We start from the raw sequence: 17,312 nt of genomic DNA, 5'->3' as shown, positions 1-17,312 counted from the left end.
CGAAAAATAAAAAAAAAAGTAAGGAAATATTGCGCCAATGGTTCAGTGTGAGGTTCGAACACGAGCCCACTCAGACGACAGCTAATATAAGCAACTCGAAGTAACCACTCGGCCATGCTTTCCTTACTGTTGCCAGCACGTTTTTTATTCTTAAGTTTAGAAACTATTTTGTACTTATCGTAGAGAAAAACATTTTTTTTTACAAATATAACTTTTATTCGACAGAAATTAGACCTCCGTTCTGTCTTTGGCTTACCATGCGATTTTTAAAGTCAAATTGGATTTCTCTACTTCGAAAAGATAATCAATTAGGGTGAATGATTATAGGATTAAAGTCAACTGATTTCGTTTTGTCTATTTAAGATTCAAATGTAAAAATATTTCGTATCTATGTCTCTGATTTTTAATACTTTTCGAAAATAAATTTGACAGTTTCAACGCTAAACTTATACATTTTCAAATTAGAAATAGATCAAATTACGCACTTCCTAACATAAACTCGATGGAGGAAAAAGATACTGTATTAATTACCAATTTTTCTTTCGAGGTATTTATCCGTGTGTGGTTTGAAAAGTAAAGCTACTGACGAAAATCTTGGCATGTACGACTTCTTTATATAATTGTCATAATGAAATGAGCTTGTTTGAGAACAATATTTCGAAAAATAAAAAAAAAAAGTAAGGAAATATTGCGCCAATGGTTCAGTGTGAGGTTCGAACACGAGCCCACTCAGACGACAGCTAATATAAGCAACTCGAAGTAACCACTCGGCCATGCTTTCCTTACTGTTACCAGCACGTTTTTTTTTTAACTTCAGAAACTATTTTGTACTTATCGTAGAGAAAATTATTTTGTTTTACAAATATAAGTTTTATTCGACAGAAATTAAACCTCCGTTCTTCATTGGCTTACCATGCGATTTTTTAAGTCAAATCGGATTTCTCTACTTCGAAAAGATAAACACTTAGGGTAAATGATTATAGGATTAAAGTCAACTGATTTCTTTTTGTCTATTTAAGATTCAAATGTAAAATATTTCGTATCTACATCTCTGATTTATATTAATTTCCGAAAATAAATTTGACAGTTTCAACGCTAAACGTATTTCTTTTCAAATTAGAAATAGATCAAAGTACGCACTTCTTAACATAAACACCATGGAGGAAAACGATACTTTATTAATTACCACAGTTTTTCTTTCGAGGTTTTTGTCCGTGTGTGGTTTGAAAAGTAAAGCTACTGACGACAATCTTGGCATGTACGATTTCTTTATATAATTGTCATAATGAAATGTGCTTGTTTGCGCACAATATTTCGAAAAATAACAAAAAATAAACCGGGAGTGATCTCCCCTAAACTTTCTCGAATATTCTTATATAAAATAACAGGGGATGGGAACTCGGGCTATAGACATGATTTTTAATCCATTTTAAATACTTAAAGTTTTAAAAATAGAATAAAATCTCGTAGACATATTAATTGCACACCCAGTGAACGCCAAAAAAAAAGCGCATAATGGTGCGCAATATTATTAGTACTTTTAAAATTTACATTAGTTTTTTGAGAAATCGGAAGTAGCGTAATGTACTACTTCCAGTCAACGGAAATGACTCAACATTTAACAGAAGGTAGAAAATTAGATCTTTTACTTACATATGAAATTTCATTCATCTATCTGAAATAGTACTCAAGTTATACGCTTTTGAAAAATTCAAAGTAGGAAAAGTACCACTTCCGGTTATCGGAAATCGCTCAAAAGTTGATACGGATCTACGATTTCTATTAAATACTTATATATAAAATTTCATCAACCTAGCTGTAACGGTACTCAAGTTATTGTGTTTACACACGGACAGACAGACAGACACACAGACAGACACACAGACATACGGACAAGATTGTAAAATTATGTTTTTCCGTATCAGTGAGGTGTGAAACGTCGAAATTTGTAAAAATCTCGATTTTTTTTTGCACGATTACAAGACTTTCTCTATACTTCGTATATACGAGAAAGTAAAAAGTAAGGAAATATTGCGCCAATGGTTCAGTGTGAGGTTCGAACACGAGCCCACTCAGACGACAGCTAATATAAGCAACTCGAAGTAACCACTCGGCCATGCTTTCCTTACTGTTGCCAGCACGTTTTTTTTAACTTCAGAAACTATTTTGTACTTATCGTAGAGACAAACATTTTTGTTTACAAATATAAGTTTTATTCGACAGAAATTAGACCTCCGTTCTGTCTTTGGCTTACCATGCGATTTTTAAAGTCAAATTGGATTTCTCTACTTCGAAAAGATAATCACTTAGGGTGAATGATTATAGGATTAAAGTCAACTGATTTCTTTTTGTCTATTTAAGATTCAAATGTAAAAATATTTCGTATCTACATCTCTGATTTTTAATACTTTTCGAAAATAAATTTGACAGTTTCAACGCTAAACTTATTTCTTTTCAAATTAGAAATAGATCAAATTATGCACTTCTTAACATAAACTCCATGGAGAAAAAAGATACTTTATTAATTACCACAGTTTTTCTTTCGAGGTTTTTGTCCGTGTGTGGTTTGAAAAGTAAAGCTACTGACGAAAATCTTGGCATGTACGATTTCTTTATATAATTGTCATAATGAAATGTGCTTGTTTGCGCATAATATTTCGAAAAAAAACAAAAAAAAGTAAGGAAATATTGCGCCAATGGTTCAGTGTGAGGTTCGAACACGAGCCCACTCAGACGACAGCTAATATAAGCAACTCGAAGTAACCACTCGGCCATGCTTTCCTTACTGTTGCCAGCACGTTTTTTTTAACTTCAGAAACTATTTTGTACTTATCGTAGAGACAAACATTTTTGTTTACAAATATAAGTTTTATTCGACAGAAATTAGACCTCCGTTCTGTCTTTGGCTTACCATGCGATTTTTTAAGTCAAATTGGATTTCTCTACTTCGAAAAGATAATCACTTAGGGTGAATGATTATAGGATTAAAGTCAACTGATTTCTTTTTGTCTATTTAAGATTCAAATGTAAAAATATTTCGTATCTACATCTCTGATTTTTAATACTTTTCGAAAATAAATTTGACAGTTTCAACGCTAAACATATTTCTTTTCAAATTAGAAATAGATCAAATTATGCACTTCTTAACATAAACTCCATGGAGGAAAAAGATACTTTATTAATTACCACAGTTTTTCTTTCGAGGTTTGTGTCCGTGTGTGGTTTAAAAAGTAAAGCTACTGACGAAAATCTTGGCATGTACGATTTCTTTATATAATTGTCATAATGAAATGTGCTTGTTTGCGCATAATATTTCGAAAAATAACAAAAAAAAAGTAAGGAAATATTGCGCCAATGGTTCGGTGTGAGGTTCGAACACGAGCCCACTCAGACGACAGCTAATATAAGCAACTCGAAGTAACCACTCGGCCATGCTTTCCTTTCTGCTGCCAGCACGTTTTTTATTCTTAGGTTTTGAAACTATTTTGTACTTATCGTAGAGAAAAACATTTTTTTTACAAATATTTATATATATAATTCTCTTCTGGGAGCCGTTAGAAAACAAGCTGCAAGCGCCTCCTTGCAGTCCCCTCTCTTTCTCTCTATCACTATCACTACCTCCCCCACCCCCACCCCCACCCCCACATTGTCTGGTGAGCTGTGGTCACGCTGTTTACATTTTACAATCCTAGAGACAGGTTTGGTGACGGCTATTAGGGGCAGATAATTTAGATTGAAACGATTTTAAACTTAGAGGAGGTAACTAAGAGGAGGCTGCTTTCACGGGGGGGGGGGGGGAGGAGGGGGGTTTAGTGTTTTTAAGCAAATATTTTCAGAGGTAGCATTGGTACTGTCAAATTCACAAATTATAATTTACTGAAAAGTAGAAAAAAAATCTAAATAGCGGTGTATGATACGCAGCGGGTCGGCTCGTAAGTTTTATTCGACATAAATTAGACCTCCGTTCTGTCTTTGGCTTACCATGCGATTTTTTAAGGTAAATTGGATTTCTACACTTCGAACAGATAAACACTTAGGGTGAATGATTATAGGATTAAAGTCAACTGATTTCTTTTTGTCTATTTAAGATTCAAATGTAAAAATATTTCGTATCTACATCTCTGATTTTTAATACTTTTCGAAAATAAATTTGACAGTTTCAACGCTAAACTTATACCTTTTCAAATTAGAAATAGATCAAATTACGCACTTCCTAACATTAACTCCATGGAGGAAAAAGATACTTTATTAATTATCACAGTTTTTCTTTCGAGGTTTTTGTCCGTGTGTGGTTTGAAATGTAAAGCTACTAACGACAATCTTGGCATGTACGATTTCTTTATATAATTGACATAATTAAATGTGCTTGCTTGTGCACAATATTTAAAAAAAAAACAAAAAAAAATCAGAAATATTGCGCCAATGGTTCTGTGTGAGGTTCGAACACAACTCCACACAGACGGGTTCTAGTATAAGCAACTCGAAGTAACCACTCGGCCATGCTTTCCTTACTGTTTTTTATTCTTAAGATCAGAAACTCTTTTTAACTTATCCTAGAGAAATTTTTTTTTTACAAATTTAAGATTTGTTCCACAGAAATTAAACCTCCGTCCTGTCTTTGGCTTACCATGCGATTTTTAGTCCAATCGGATTTCTCTACTTCGAAAAGATAAACACTAAGGGTGAATGATTATAGGATTATAGCCAACTGATTTCTTTTTCTCTATTTAAGATTCAAATGTAATAATATTTAGTATCAACATCTATGACTTTTATTAATTTCCGAAAATAAATTTGACAGTTTCAGCGCTCAACGTATTCCTTTTCAAATTAGAAGTAGATCAAATTACGCAATTCCTACCATAATCTCAATGGAGGAAGAAGATAATTAATTATCACAGTTTTTCTTTCAAGGTATATGTCCGTGAGTTGTTTGAAAAGTAAAGCTACTAACGACAATATTGGCATGTATGACTTCTTTATATAATTGACATAATTAAATGTGCTTGTTTGTGCACAATATTTAGAAAACAAATAAAAAAAAATTAGGAAATATTGCGCCATTGTTCTGTGTGAGGTTCAAACCCAACTCCACACAAACGGGTTCTAGTATAAGCAACTCGAAGTAACCACTCGGCCATGCTTTCCTTACTGTTGCCAGCACGTTTTTTATTTTTAATATCAGAAACTCTTTTTCACTTATCCTAGAGAAAATTTTTTTTTACAAATTTAAGATTTGTTCCACAGAAATTAAACCTCCGTCCTGTCTTTGGCTTACCATGCGATTTTTAGTCCAATCGGATTTCTCTACTTCGAACAGATAAACACTAAGGGTGAATGATTATAAGATTATAGCCAACTGATTTCTTTTTCTCTATTTAAGATTCAAATGTAATAATATTTAGTATCTACATCTCTGACTTTTATTAATTTCCGAAAATAAATTTGACAGTTTCAGCGCTCAACGTATTCCTTTTCAAATTAGAAGTAGATCAAATTACGCAATTCCTACCATAATCTCAATGGAGGAAGAAGATAATTAATTATCACAGTTTTTCTTTCAAGGTATATGTCCGTGTGTTGTTTGAAAAGTAAAGCTACTAACGACAATATTGGCATGTATGACTTCTTTATATAATTGACATAATTAAATGTGCTTGTTTGTGCACAATATTTAGAAAAAAAAAAAAAAAATCAGGAAATATTGCGCCAATGGTTCTGTGTGAGGTTCAAACCCAACTCCACACAGACGGGTTCTAGTATAAGCAACTCGAAGTAACCACTCGGCCATGCTTTCCTTACTGTTGCCAGCACGTTTTTTATTTTTAATATCAGAAACTCTTTTCAACTTATCCTAGAGAAAAACATGTTTGTACAAATTTAAGATTTGTTCCACAGAAATTAAACCTCCGTCCTGTCTTTGGCTTACCATGCGATTTTTAGTCCAATCGGATTTCTCTACTTCGAACAGATAAACACTAAGGGTGAATGATTATAGGATTATAGCCAACTGATTTCTTTTTCTCTATTTAAGATTCAAATGTAATAATATTTAGTATCAACATCTATGACTTTTATTAATTTCCGAAAATAAATTTGACAGTTTCAGCGCTCAACGTATTCCTTTTCAAATTAGAAGTAGATCAAATTACGCAATTCCTACCATAATCTCAATGGAGGAAGAAGATAATTAACTATCAGTTTTTCTTTCAAGGTATATGTCCGTGTGTTGTTTGAAAAGTAAAGCTACTAACGACAATATTGGCATGTATGACTTCTTTATATAATTGACATAATTAAATGTGCTTGCTTGTGCACAATATTTAAAAAAAACAATTAAAAAAAAAATCAGGAAATATTGCGCCAATGGTTCTGTGTGAGGTTCAAACCCAACTCCACACAGACGGGTTCTAGTATAAGCAACTCGAAGTAACCACTCGGCCATGCTTTCCTTACTGTTGCCAGCACGTTTATTATTTTTAATATCAGAAACTCTTTTCAACTTATCCTAGAGAAAAAAATGTTTGTGCAAATTTAAGATTTGTTCCACAGAAATTAAACCTCCGTCCTGTCTTTGGCTTACCATGCGATTTTTAGTCCAATCGGATTTCTCTACTTCGAAAAGATAAACACTAAGGGTGAATGATTATAGGATTATAGCCAACTGACTTCTTTTTGTCTATTTAAGATTCAAATGTAATAATATTTAGTATCAACATCTATGACTTTTATTAATTTCCGAAAATAAATTTGACAGTTTCAGCGCTCAACGTATTCCTTTTCAAATTAGAAGTAGATCAAATTACGCAATTCCTACCATAATCTCAATGGAGGAAGAAGATAATTAATTATCACAGTTTTTCTTTCAAGATATATGTCCGTGTGTTGTTTGAAAAGTAAAGCTACTAACGACAATATTGGCATGTATGACTTCTTTATATAATTGACATAATTAAATGTGCTTGTTTGTGCACAATATTTAGAAAAAAAAAAAATCAGGAAATATTGCGCCAATGGTTCTGTGTGAGGTTCAAACCCAACTCCACACAGACGGGTTCTAGTATAAGCAACTCGAAGTAACCACTCGGCCATGCTTTCCTTTCTGTTGCCAGCACGTTTTTTATTCTTAAGATCAGAAACTCTTTTCAACCTATCCTAGATAAAAAAAATTTTTTAGAAATTTAAGATTTGTTCCACAGAAATTAAACCTCCGTCCTGTCTTTGGCTTACCATGCGATTTTTAGTCAAATCGGATTTCTCTACTTCGAACAGATAAACACTTAGGGTGAATGATTATAGGATTATAGCCAACTGATTTCTTTTTGTCTATTTAAGATTCAAATGTAATAATATTTAGTATCTACATCGCTGACTTTTATTAATTTCCGAAAATAAATTTGACAGTTTCAGCGGTCAACGTATTCCTTTTCAAATTAGAAGTAGATCAAATTACGCAATTCCTACCATAATCTCAATGGAGGAAGAAGATAATTAATTATCACAGTTTTTCTTTCAAGGTATATGTCCGTGTGTTGTTTGAAAAGTAAAGCTACTAACGACAATATTGGCATGTATGACTTCTTTATATAATTGACATAATTAAATGTGCTTGTTTGTGCACAATATTTAGAAAAAAAATGTAAAAAAATCAGGAAATATTGCGCCGATGGTTCTGTGTGAGGTTCAAACCCAACTCCACACAGACGGGTTCTAGTATAAGCAACTCGAAGTAACCACTCGGCCATGCTTTCCTTACTGTTGCCAGCACGTTTTTTATTCTTAAGATCAGAAACTCTTTTCAACCTATCCTAGAGAAAATTCTTTTTTTTACAAATTTAAGATTTGTTCCACAGAAATTAAACCTCCGTCCTGTCTTTGGCTTATCATGCGATTTTTAGTCCAATCGGATTTCTCTACTTCGAACAGATAAACACTAAGGGTGAATGATTATAGGATTATAGCCAACTGATTTCTTTTTGTCTATTTAAGATTCAAATGTAATAATATTTAGTATCTACATCTCTGACTTTTATTAATTTCCGAAAATAAATTTGACAGTTTCAGCGCTCAACGTATTCCTTTTCAAATTAGAAGTAGATCAAATTACGCAATTCCTACCATAATCTCAATGAAGGAAGAAGATAATTAATTATCACAGTTTTTCTTTCAAGGTATATATCCGTGTGTTGTTTGAAAAGTAAAGCTACTAACGACAATATTGGCATGTATGACTTCTTTATATAATTGACATAATTAAATGTGCTTGTTTGTGCACAATATTTAGAAAAAAAAAAACAAAAAAAAATCAGGAAATATTGCGCCAATGGTTCTGTGTGAGGTTCAAACCCAACTCCACACAGACGGGTTCTAGTATAAGCAACTAGAAGTAACCACTCGGCCATGCTTTCCTTACTGTTGCCAGCACGTTTTTTATTTTTAATATCAGAAACTCTTTTCAACTTATCCTAGAGAAAATTGTTTTTTTTACAAATTTAAGATTTGTTCCACAGAAATTAAACCTCCGTCTTTGGCTTACCATGCAATTTTTAGTCAAATCGAATTTCTCATCTTCGAACAGATAAACACTTAGGGTGAATGATTATAGGATTATAGCCAACTGATTTCTTTTTGTCAATTTAAGATTCAAATGTAATAATATTTAGTATCTACATCTCTGACTTTTATTAATTTCCGAAAATAAATTTGACAGTTTCAGCGCTCAACGTATTCCTTTTCAAATTAGAAGTAGATCAAATTACGCAATTCCTACCATAATCTCAATGGAGGAAGAAGATAATTAATTATCACAGTTTTTCTTTCAAGGTATATGTCCGTGTGTTGTTTGAAAAGTAAAGCTACTAACGACAATATTGGCATGTATGACTTCTTTATATAATTGACATAATTAAATGTGCTTGCTTGTGCACAATATTTAAAAAAAAACAAAAACAAAAAATTAGAAATATTGCGCCAATGGTTCTGTGTGAGGTTCGAACACAGCTCCACACAGACGGGTTCTAGTATAAGCAACTCGAAGTAACCACTCGGCCATGCTTTCCTTACTGTTGCCAGCACGTTTTTTATTCTTAAGATCAGAAACTCTTTTTAACTTATCCTAGAGAAAAATTTTTTTTACAAATTTAAGATTTGTTCCACAGAAATTAAACCTCCGTCCTGTCTTTGGCTTACCATGCGATTTTTAGTCCAATCGGATTTCTCTACTTCGAACAGATAAACACTAAGGGTGAATGATTATAGGATTATAGCCAACTGATTTCTTTTTCTCTATTTAAGATTCAAATGTAATAATATTTAGTATCAACATCTATGACTTTTATTAATTTCCGAAAATAAATTTGACAGTTTCAGCGCTCAACGTATTCCTTTTCAAATTAGAAGTAGATCAAATTACGTAATTCCTACCATAATCTCAATGAAGGAAGAAGATAATTAATTATCACAGTTTTTCTTTCAAGGTATATGTCCGTGTGTTGTTTGAAAAGTAAAGCTACTAACGACAATATTGGCATGTATGACTTCTTTATATAATTGACATAATTAAATGTGCTTGTTTGTGCACAATATTTAGAAAAAAAAAACAAAAAAAAATCAGGAAATATTGCGCCAATGGTTCTGTGTGAGGTTCAAACCCAACTCCACACAGACGGGTTCTAGTATAAGCAAATCGAAGTAACCACTCGGCCATGCTTTCCTTACTGTTGCCAGCACGTTTATTATTTTTAATATCAGAAACTCTTTTCAACTTATCCTAGAGAAAAACATGTTTGTACAAATTTAAGATTTGTTCCACAGAAATTAAACCTCCGTCCTGTCTTTGGCTTACCATGCGATTTTTAGTCCAATCGGATTTCTCTACTTCGAACAGATAAACACTAAGGGTGAATGATTATAGGATTATAGCTAACTGATTTCTTTTTCTCTATTTAAGATTCAAATGTAATAATATTTAGTATCAACATTTATGACTTTTATTAATTTCCGAAAATAAATTTGACAGTTTCAGCGCTCAACGTATTCCTTTTCAAATTAGAAGTAGATCAAATTACGCAATTCCTACCATAATCTCAATGGAGGAAGAAGATAATTAATTATCACAGTTTTTCTTTCAAGGTATATGTCCGTGTGTTGTTTGAAAAGTAAAGCTACTAACGACAATATTGGCATGTATGACTTCTTTATATAATTGACATAATTAAATGTACTTGCTTGTGCACAATATTTAAAAAAAAAAAACAAAAAAAAAAATCAGAAATATTGCGCCAATGGTTCTGTGTGAGGTTCGAACACAACTCCACACAGACGGGTTCTAGTATAAGCAACTCGAAGTAACCACTCGGCCATGCTTTCCTTACTGTTGCCAGCACGTTTTTTATTTTTAATATCAGAAACTCTTTTCAACTTATCCTAGAGAAAAAAATGTTTGTACAAATTTAAGATTTGTTCCACAGAAATTAAACCTCCGTCCTGTCTTTGGCTTACCATGCGATTTTTAGTCCAATCGGATTTCTCTACTTCGAAAAGATAAACACTTAGGGTGAATGATTATAGGATTATAGCCAACTGATTTCTTTTTGTCTATTTAAGATTCAAATGTAATAATATTTAGTATCAACATCTATGACTTTTATTAATTTCCGAAAATAAATTTGACAGTTTCAGCGCTCAACGTATTCCTTTTCAAATTAGAAGTAGATCAAATTACGTAATTCCTACCATAATCTCAATGAAGGAAGAAGATAATTAATTATCACAGTTTTTCTTTCAAGGTATATGTCCGTGTGTTGTTTGAAAAGTAAAGCTACTAACGACAATATTGGCATGTATGACTTCTTTATATAATTGACATAATTAAATGTGCTTGTTTGTGCACAATATTTAGAAAAAAAAAAACAAAAAAAAATCAGGAAATATTGCGCCAATGGTTCTGTGTGAGGTTCAAACCCAACTCCACACAGACGGGTTCTAGTATAAGCAAATCGAAGTAACCACTCGGCCATGCTTTCCTTACTGTTGCCAGCACGTTTTTTATTCTTAAGATCAGAAACTCTTTTCAACCTATCCTAGAGAAAATTCTTTTTTTTACAAATTAAAGATTTGTTCCACAGAAATTAAACCTCCGTCCTGTCTTTGGCTTACCATGCGATTTTTAGTCAAATCGGAATTCTCTACTTCGAACAGATAAACACTTAGGGTGAATGATTATAGGATTATAGCCAACTGATTTCTTTTTGTCAATTTAAGATTCAAATGTAATAATATTTAGTATCAACATCTCTGACTTTTATTAATTTCCGAAAATAAATTTGACAGTTTCAGCGCTCAACGTATTCCTTTTCAAATTAGAAGTAGATCAAATTACGTAATTCCTACCATAATCTCAATGAAGGAAGAAGATAATTAATTATCACAGTTTTTCTTTCAAGGTATATGTCCGTGTGTTGTTTGAAAAGTAAAGCTACTAACGACAATATTGGCATGTATGACTTCTTTATATAATTGACATAATTAAATGTGCTTGTTTGTGCACAATATTTAGAAAAAAAAAAACAAAAAAAAATCAGGAAATATTGCGCCAATGGTTCTGTGTGAGGTTCAAACCCAACTCCACACAGACGGGTTCTAGTATAAGCAAATCGAAGTAACCACTCGGCCATGCTTTCCTTACTGTTGCCAGCACGTTTTTTATAGTTAAGATCAGAAACTCTTTTCAACATATCCTAGAGAAATTTTTTTTTTTACAAATTTAAGATTTGTTCCACAGAAATTAAACCTCCGTCCTGTCTTTGGCTTACCATGCGATTTTTAGTCCAATCGGATTTCTCTACTTCGAACAGATAAACACTTAGGGTGAATGATTATAGGATTATAGCCAACTGATTTCTTTTTCTCTATTTAAGATTCAAATGTAATAATATTTAGTATCAACATCTATGACTTTTATTAATTTCCGAAAATAAATTTGACAGTTTCAGCGCTCAACGTATTCCTTTTCAAATTAGAAGTAGATCAAATTACGCAATTCCTACCATAATCTCAATGGAGGAAGAAGATAATTAATTATCACAGTTTTTCTTTCAAGGTATATGTCCGTGTGTTGTTTGAAAAGTAAAGCTACTAACGACAATATTGGCATGTATGACTTCTTTATATAATTGACATAATTAAATGTGCTTGCTTGTGCACAATATTTAAAAAAAAAACAAAAAAAAATCAGAAATATTGCGCCAATGGTTCTGTGTGAGGTTCGAACACAACTCCACACAGACGGGTTCTAGTATAAGCAACTCGAAGTAACCACTCGGCCATGCTTTCCTTACTGTTGCCAGCACGTTTTTTATTCTTAAGATCAGAAACTCTTTTTAACTTATCTTAGAGAAAATTTTTTTTTTACAAATTTAAGATTTGTTCCACAGAAATTAAACCTCCGTCCTGTCTTTGGCTTACCATGCGATTTTTAGTCCAATCGGATTTCTCTACTTCGAACAGATAAACACTAAGGGTGAATGATTATAGGATTATAGCCAACTGATTTCTTTTTCTCTATTTAAGATTCAAATGTAATAATATTTAGTATCAACATCTATGACTTTTATTAATTTCCGAAAATAAATTTGACAGTTTCAGCGCTCAACGTATTCCTTTTCAAATTAGAAGTAGATCAAATTACGCAATTCCTACCATAATCTCAATGGAGGAAGAAGATAATTAATTATCACAGTTTTTCTTTCAAGGTATATGTCCGTGTGTTGTTTGAAAAGTAAAGCTACTAACGACAATATTGGCATGTATGACTTCTTTATATAATGGACATAATTAAATGTACTTGTTTTATGCACAATATTTAGAAAAAAAAACAAAACAAAATCAGGAAATATTGCGCCAATGGTTCTGTGTGAGGTTCAAACCCAACTCCACACAGACGGGTTCTAGCATAAGCAACTCGAAGTAACCACTCGGCCATGCTTTCCTTACTGTTGCCAGCACGTTTTTTATTCTTAAGATCAGAAACTCTTTTGAACTTATCCTAGAGAAAAATTTTTTTTTACAAATTCAAGATTTGTTCCACAGAAATTAAACCTCCGTCCTGTCTTTGGCTTATCATGCGATTTTTAGTCCAATCGGATTTCTCTACTTCGAACAGATAAACACTAAGGGTGAATGATTATAGGATTATAGCCAACTGATTTCTTTTTGTCTATTTAAGATTCAAATGTAATAATATTTAGTATCTACATCTCTGACTTTTATTAATTTCCGAAAATAAATTTGACAGTTTCAGCGCTCAACGTATTCCTTTTCAAATTAGAAGTAGATCAAATTACGTAATTCCTACCATAATCTCAATGAAGGAAGAAGATAATTAATTATCACAGTTTTTCTTTCAAGGTATATGTCCGTGTGTTGTTTGAAAAGTAAAGCTACTAACGACAATATTGGCATGTATGACTTCTTTATATAATTGACATAATTAAATGTGCTTGCTTGTGCACAATATTTAAAAAAAAAACAAAAAAAAAATCAGAAATATTGCGCCAATGGTTCTGTGTGAGGTTCGAACACAACTCCACACAGACGGGTTCTAGTATAAGCAACTCGAAGTAACCACTCGGCCATGCTTTCCTTACTGTTGCCAGCACGTTTTTTATTCTTAAGATCAGAAACTCTTTTTAACTTATCCTAGAAAATTTTTTTTTTTTACAAATTTAAGATTTGTTCCACAGAAATTAAACCTCCGTCCTGTCTTTGGCTTATCATGCGATTTTTAGTCCAATCGGATTTCTCTACTTCGAACAGATAAACACTAAGGGTGAATGATTATAGGATTATAGCCAACTGATTTCTTTTTGTCTATTTAAGATTCAAATGTAATAATATTTAGTATCTACATCTCTGACTTTTATTAATTTCCGAAAATAAATTTGACAGTTTCAGCGCTCAACGTATTCCTTTTCAAATTAGAAGTAGATCAAATTACGCAATTCCTACCATAATCTCAATGGAGGAAGAAGATAATTAATTATCACAGTTTTTCTTTCAAGGTATATGTCCGTGTGTTGTTTGAAAAGTAAAGCTACTAACGACAATATTGGCATGTATGACTTCTTTATATAATTGACATAATTAAATGTGCTTGCTTGTGCACAATATTTAAAAAAAAAACAAAAAAAAAATCAGGAAATATTGCGCCAATGGTTCTGTGTGAGGTTCAAACACAACTCCACACAGACGGGTTCTAGTATAAGCAACTCGAAGTAACCACTCGGCCATGCTTTCCTTACTGTTGCCAGCACGTTTTTTATTCTTAAGATCAGAAACTCTTTTTAACTTATCCTAGAAAAATTTTTTTTTTTACAAATTTAAGATTTCTTCCACAGTAATTAAACCTCCGTCCTGTCTTTGGCTTACCATGCGATTTTTAGTCCAATCGGATTTCTCTACTTCGAACAGATAAACACTAAGGGTGAATGATTATAGGATTATAGCCAACTGATTTCTTTTTCTCTATTTAAGATTCAAATGTAATAATATTTAGTATCAACATCTCTGACTTTTATTAATTTCCGAAAATAAATTTGACAGTTTCAGCGCTCAACGTATTCCTTTTCAAATTAGAAGTAGATCAAATTACGCAATTCCTACCATAATCTCAATGGAGGAAGAAGATAATTAATTATCACAGTTTTTCTTTCAAGGTATATGTCCGTGTGTTGTTTGAAAAGTAAAGCTACTAACGACAATATTGGCATGTATGACTTCTTTATATAATTGACATAATTAAATGTGCTTGTTTTATGCACAATATTTAGAAAAAAAAAAAACAAAAAAAAATCAGGAAATATTGCGCCAATGGTTCTGTGTGAGGTTCAAACCCAACTCCACACAGACGGGTTCAAGTATAAGCAACTCGAAGTAACCACTCGGCCATGCTTTCCTTACTGTTGCCAGCACGTTTTTTATTCTTAAGATCAGAAACTCTTTTTAACTTATCCTAGAGAAAAATTTTTTTTTACAAATTTAAGATTTGTTCCACAGAAATTAAACCTCCGTCCTGTCTTTGGCTTATCATGCGATTTTTAGTCCAATCGGATTTCTCTACTTCGAACAGATAAACACTAAGGGTGAATGATTATAGGATTATAGCCAACTGATTTCTTTTTGTCTATTTAAGATTCAAATGTAATAATATTTAGTATCTACATCTCTGACTTTTATTAATTTCCGAAAATAAATTTGACAGTTTCAGCGCTCAACGTATTCCTTTTCAAATTAGAAGTAGATCAAATTACGCAATTCCTACCATAATCTCAATGGAGGAAGAAGATAATTAATTATCACAGTTTTTCTTTCAAGGTATATGTCCGTGTGTTGTTTGAAAAGTAAAGCTACTAACGACAATATTGGCATGTATGACTTCTTTATATAATTGACATAATTAAATGTGCTTGCTTGTGCACAATATTTAAAAAAAAAACAAAAAAAAAATCAGGAAATATTGCGCCAATGGTTCTGTGTGAGGTTCAAACACAACTCCACACAGACGGGTTCTAGTATAAGCAACTCGAAGTAACCACTCGGCCATGCTTTCCTTACTGTTGCCAGCACGTTTTTTATTCTTAAGATCAGAAACTCTTTTTAACTTATCCTAGAAAAATTTTTTTTTTTACAAATTTAAGATTTCTTCCACAGTAATTAAACCTCCGTCCTGTCTTTGGCTTACCATGCGATTTTTAGTCCAATCGGATTTCTCTACTTCGAACAGATAAACACTAAGGGTGAATGATTATAGGATTATAGCCAACTGATTTCTTTTTCTCTATTTAAGATTCAAATGTAATAATATTTAGTATCAACATCTCTGACTTTTATTAATTTCCGAAAATAAATTTGACAGTTTCAGCGCTCAACGTATTCCTTTTCAAATTAGAAGTAGATCAAATTACGCAATTCCTACCATAATCTCAATGGAGGAAGAAGATAATTAACTATCACAGTTTTTCTTTCAAGGTATATGTCCGTGTGTTGTTTAAAAAGTAAAGCTACTAACGACAATATTGGCATGTATGACTTCTTTATATAATTGACATAATTAAATGTGCTTGTTTTATGCACAATATTTAGAAAAAAAAAAAACAAAAAAAAATCAGGAAATATTGCGCCAATGGTTCTGTGTGAGGTTCAAACCCAACTCCACACAGACGGGTTCAAGTATAAGCAACTCGAAGTAACCACTCGGCCATGCTTTCCTTACTGTTGCCAGCACGTTTTTTATTCTTAAGATCAGAAACTCTTTTTAACTTATCCTAGAGAAAAATTTTTTTTTACAAATTTAAGATTTGTTCCACAGAAATTAAACCTCCGTCCTGTCTTTGGCTTATCATGCGATTTTTAGTCCAATCGGATTTCTCTACTTCGAACAGATAAACACTAAGGGTGAATGATTATAGGATTATAGCCAACTGATTTCTTTTTGTCTATTTAAGATTCAAATGTAATAATATTTAGTATCAACATCTATGACTTTTATTAATTTCCGAAAAGAAATTTGACAGTTTCAGCGCTCAACGTATTCCTTTTCAAATTAGAAGTAGATCAAATTACGCAATTCCTACCATAATCTCAATGGAGGAAGAAGATAATTAATTATCACAGTTTTTCTTTCAAGGTATATGTCCGTGTGTTGTTTGAAAAGTAAAGCTACTAACGACAATATTGGCATGTATGACTTCTTTATATAATTGACATAATTAAATGTGCTTGCTTGTGCACAATATTTTAAAAAAAAACAAAAAAAAAAAATCAGAAATATTGCGCCAATGGTTCTGTGTGAGGTTCGAACACAACTCCACACAGACGGGTTCTAGTATAAGCAACTCGAAGTAACCACTCGGCCATGCTTTCCTTACTGTTGCCAGCACGTTTTTTATTCTTAAGATCAGAAACTCTTTTTAACTTATCTTAGAGAAAAAATTTTTTTTACAAATTTAAGATTTGTTCCACAGAAATTAAACCTCCGTCCTGTCTTTGGCTTACCATGCGATTTTTAGTCCAATCGGATTTCTCTACTTCGAACAGATAAACACTAAGGGTGAATGATTATAGGATTATAGCCAACTGATTTCTTTTTCTCTATTTAAGATTCAAATGTAATAATATTTAGTATCTACATCTCTGACTTTTATTAATTTCCGAAAAAAATTTGACAGTTTCAGCGCTCAACGTATTCCTTTTCAAATTAGAAGTAGATCAAATTACGCAATTCCTACCATAATCTCAATGGAGGAAGAAGATAA

The sequence above is a fragment of the Physella acuta genome, unplaced genomic scaffold (assembly GCF_028476545.2).
Source record: "Physella acuta isolate Inbredline_101_S28 unplaced genomic scaffold, ASM2847654v3 ptg000278l, whole genome shotgun sequence".
In the NCBI taxonomy this organism is placed as follows: Eukaryota; Metazoa; Mollusca; class Gastropoda; family Physidae; genus Physella; species Physella acuta.
The sequence above is the reverse complement of the archived record's forward strand: the minus strand, read 5'-3'. Positions refer to the sequence as shown.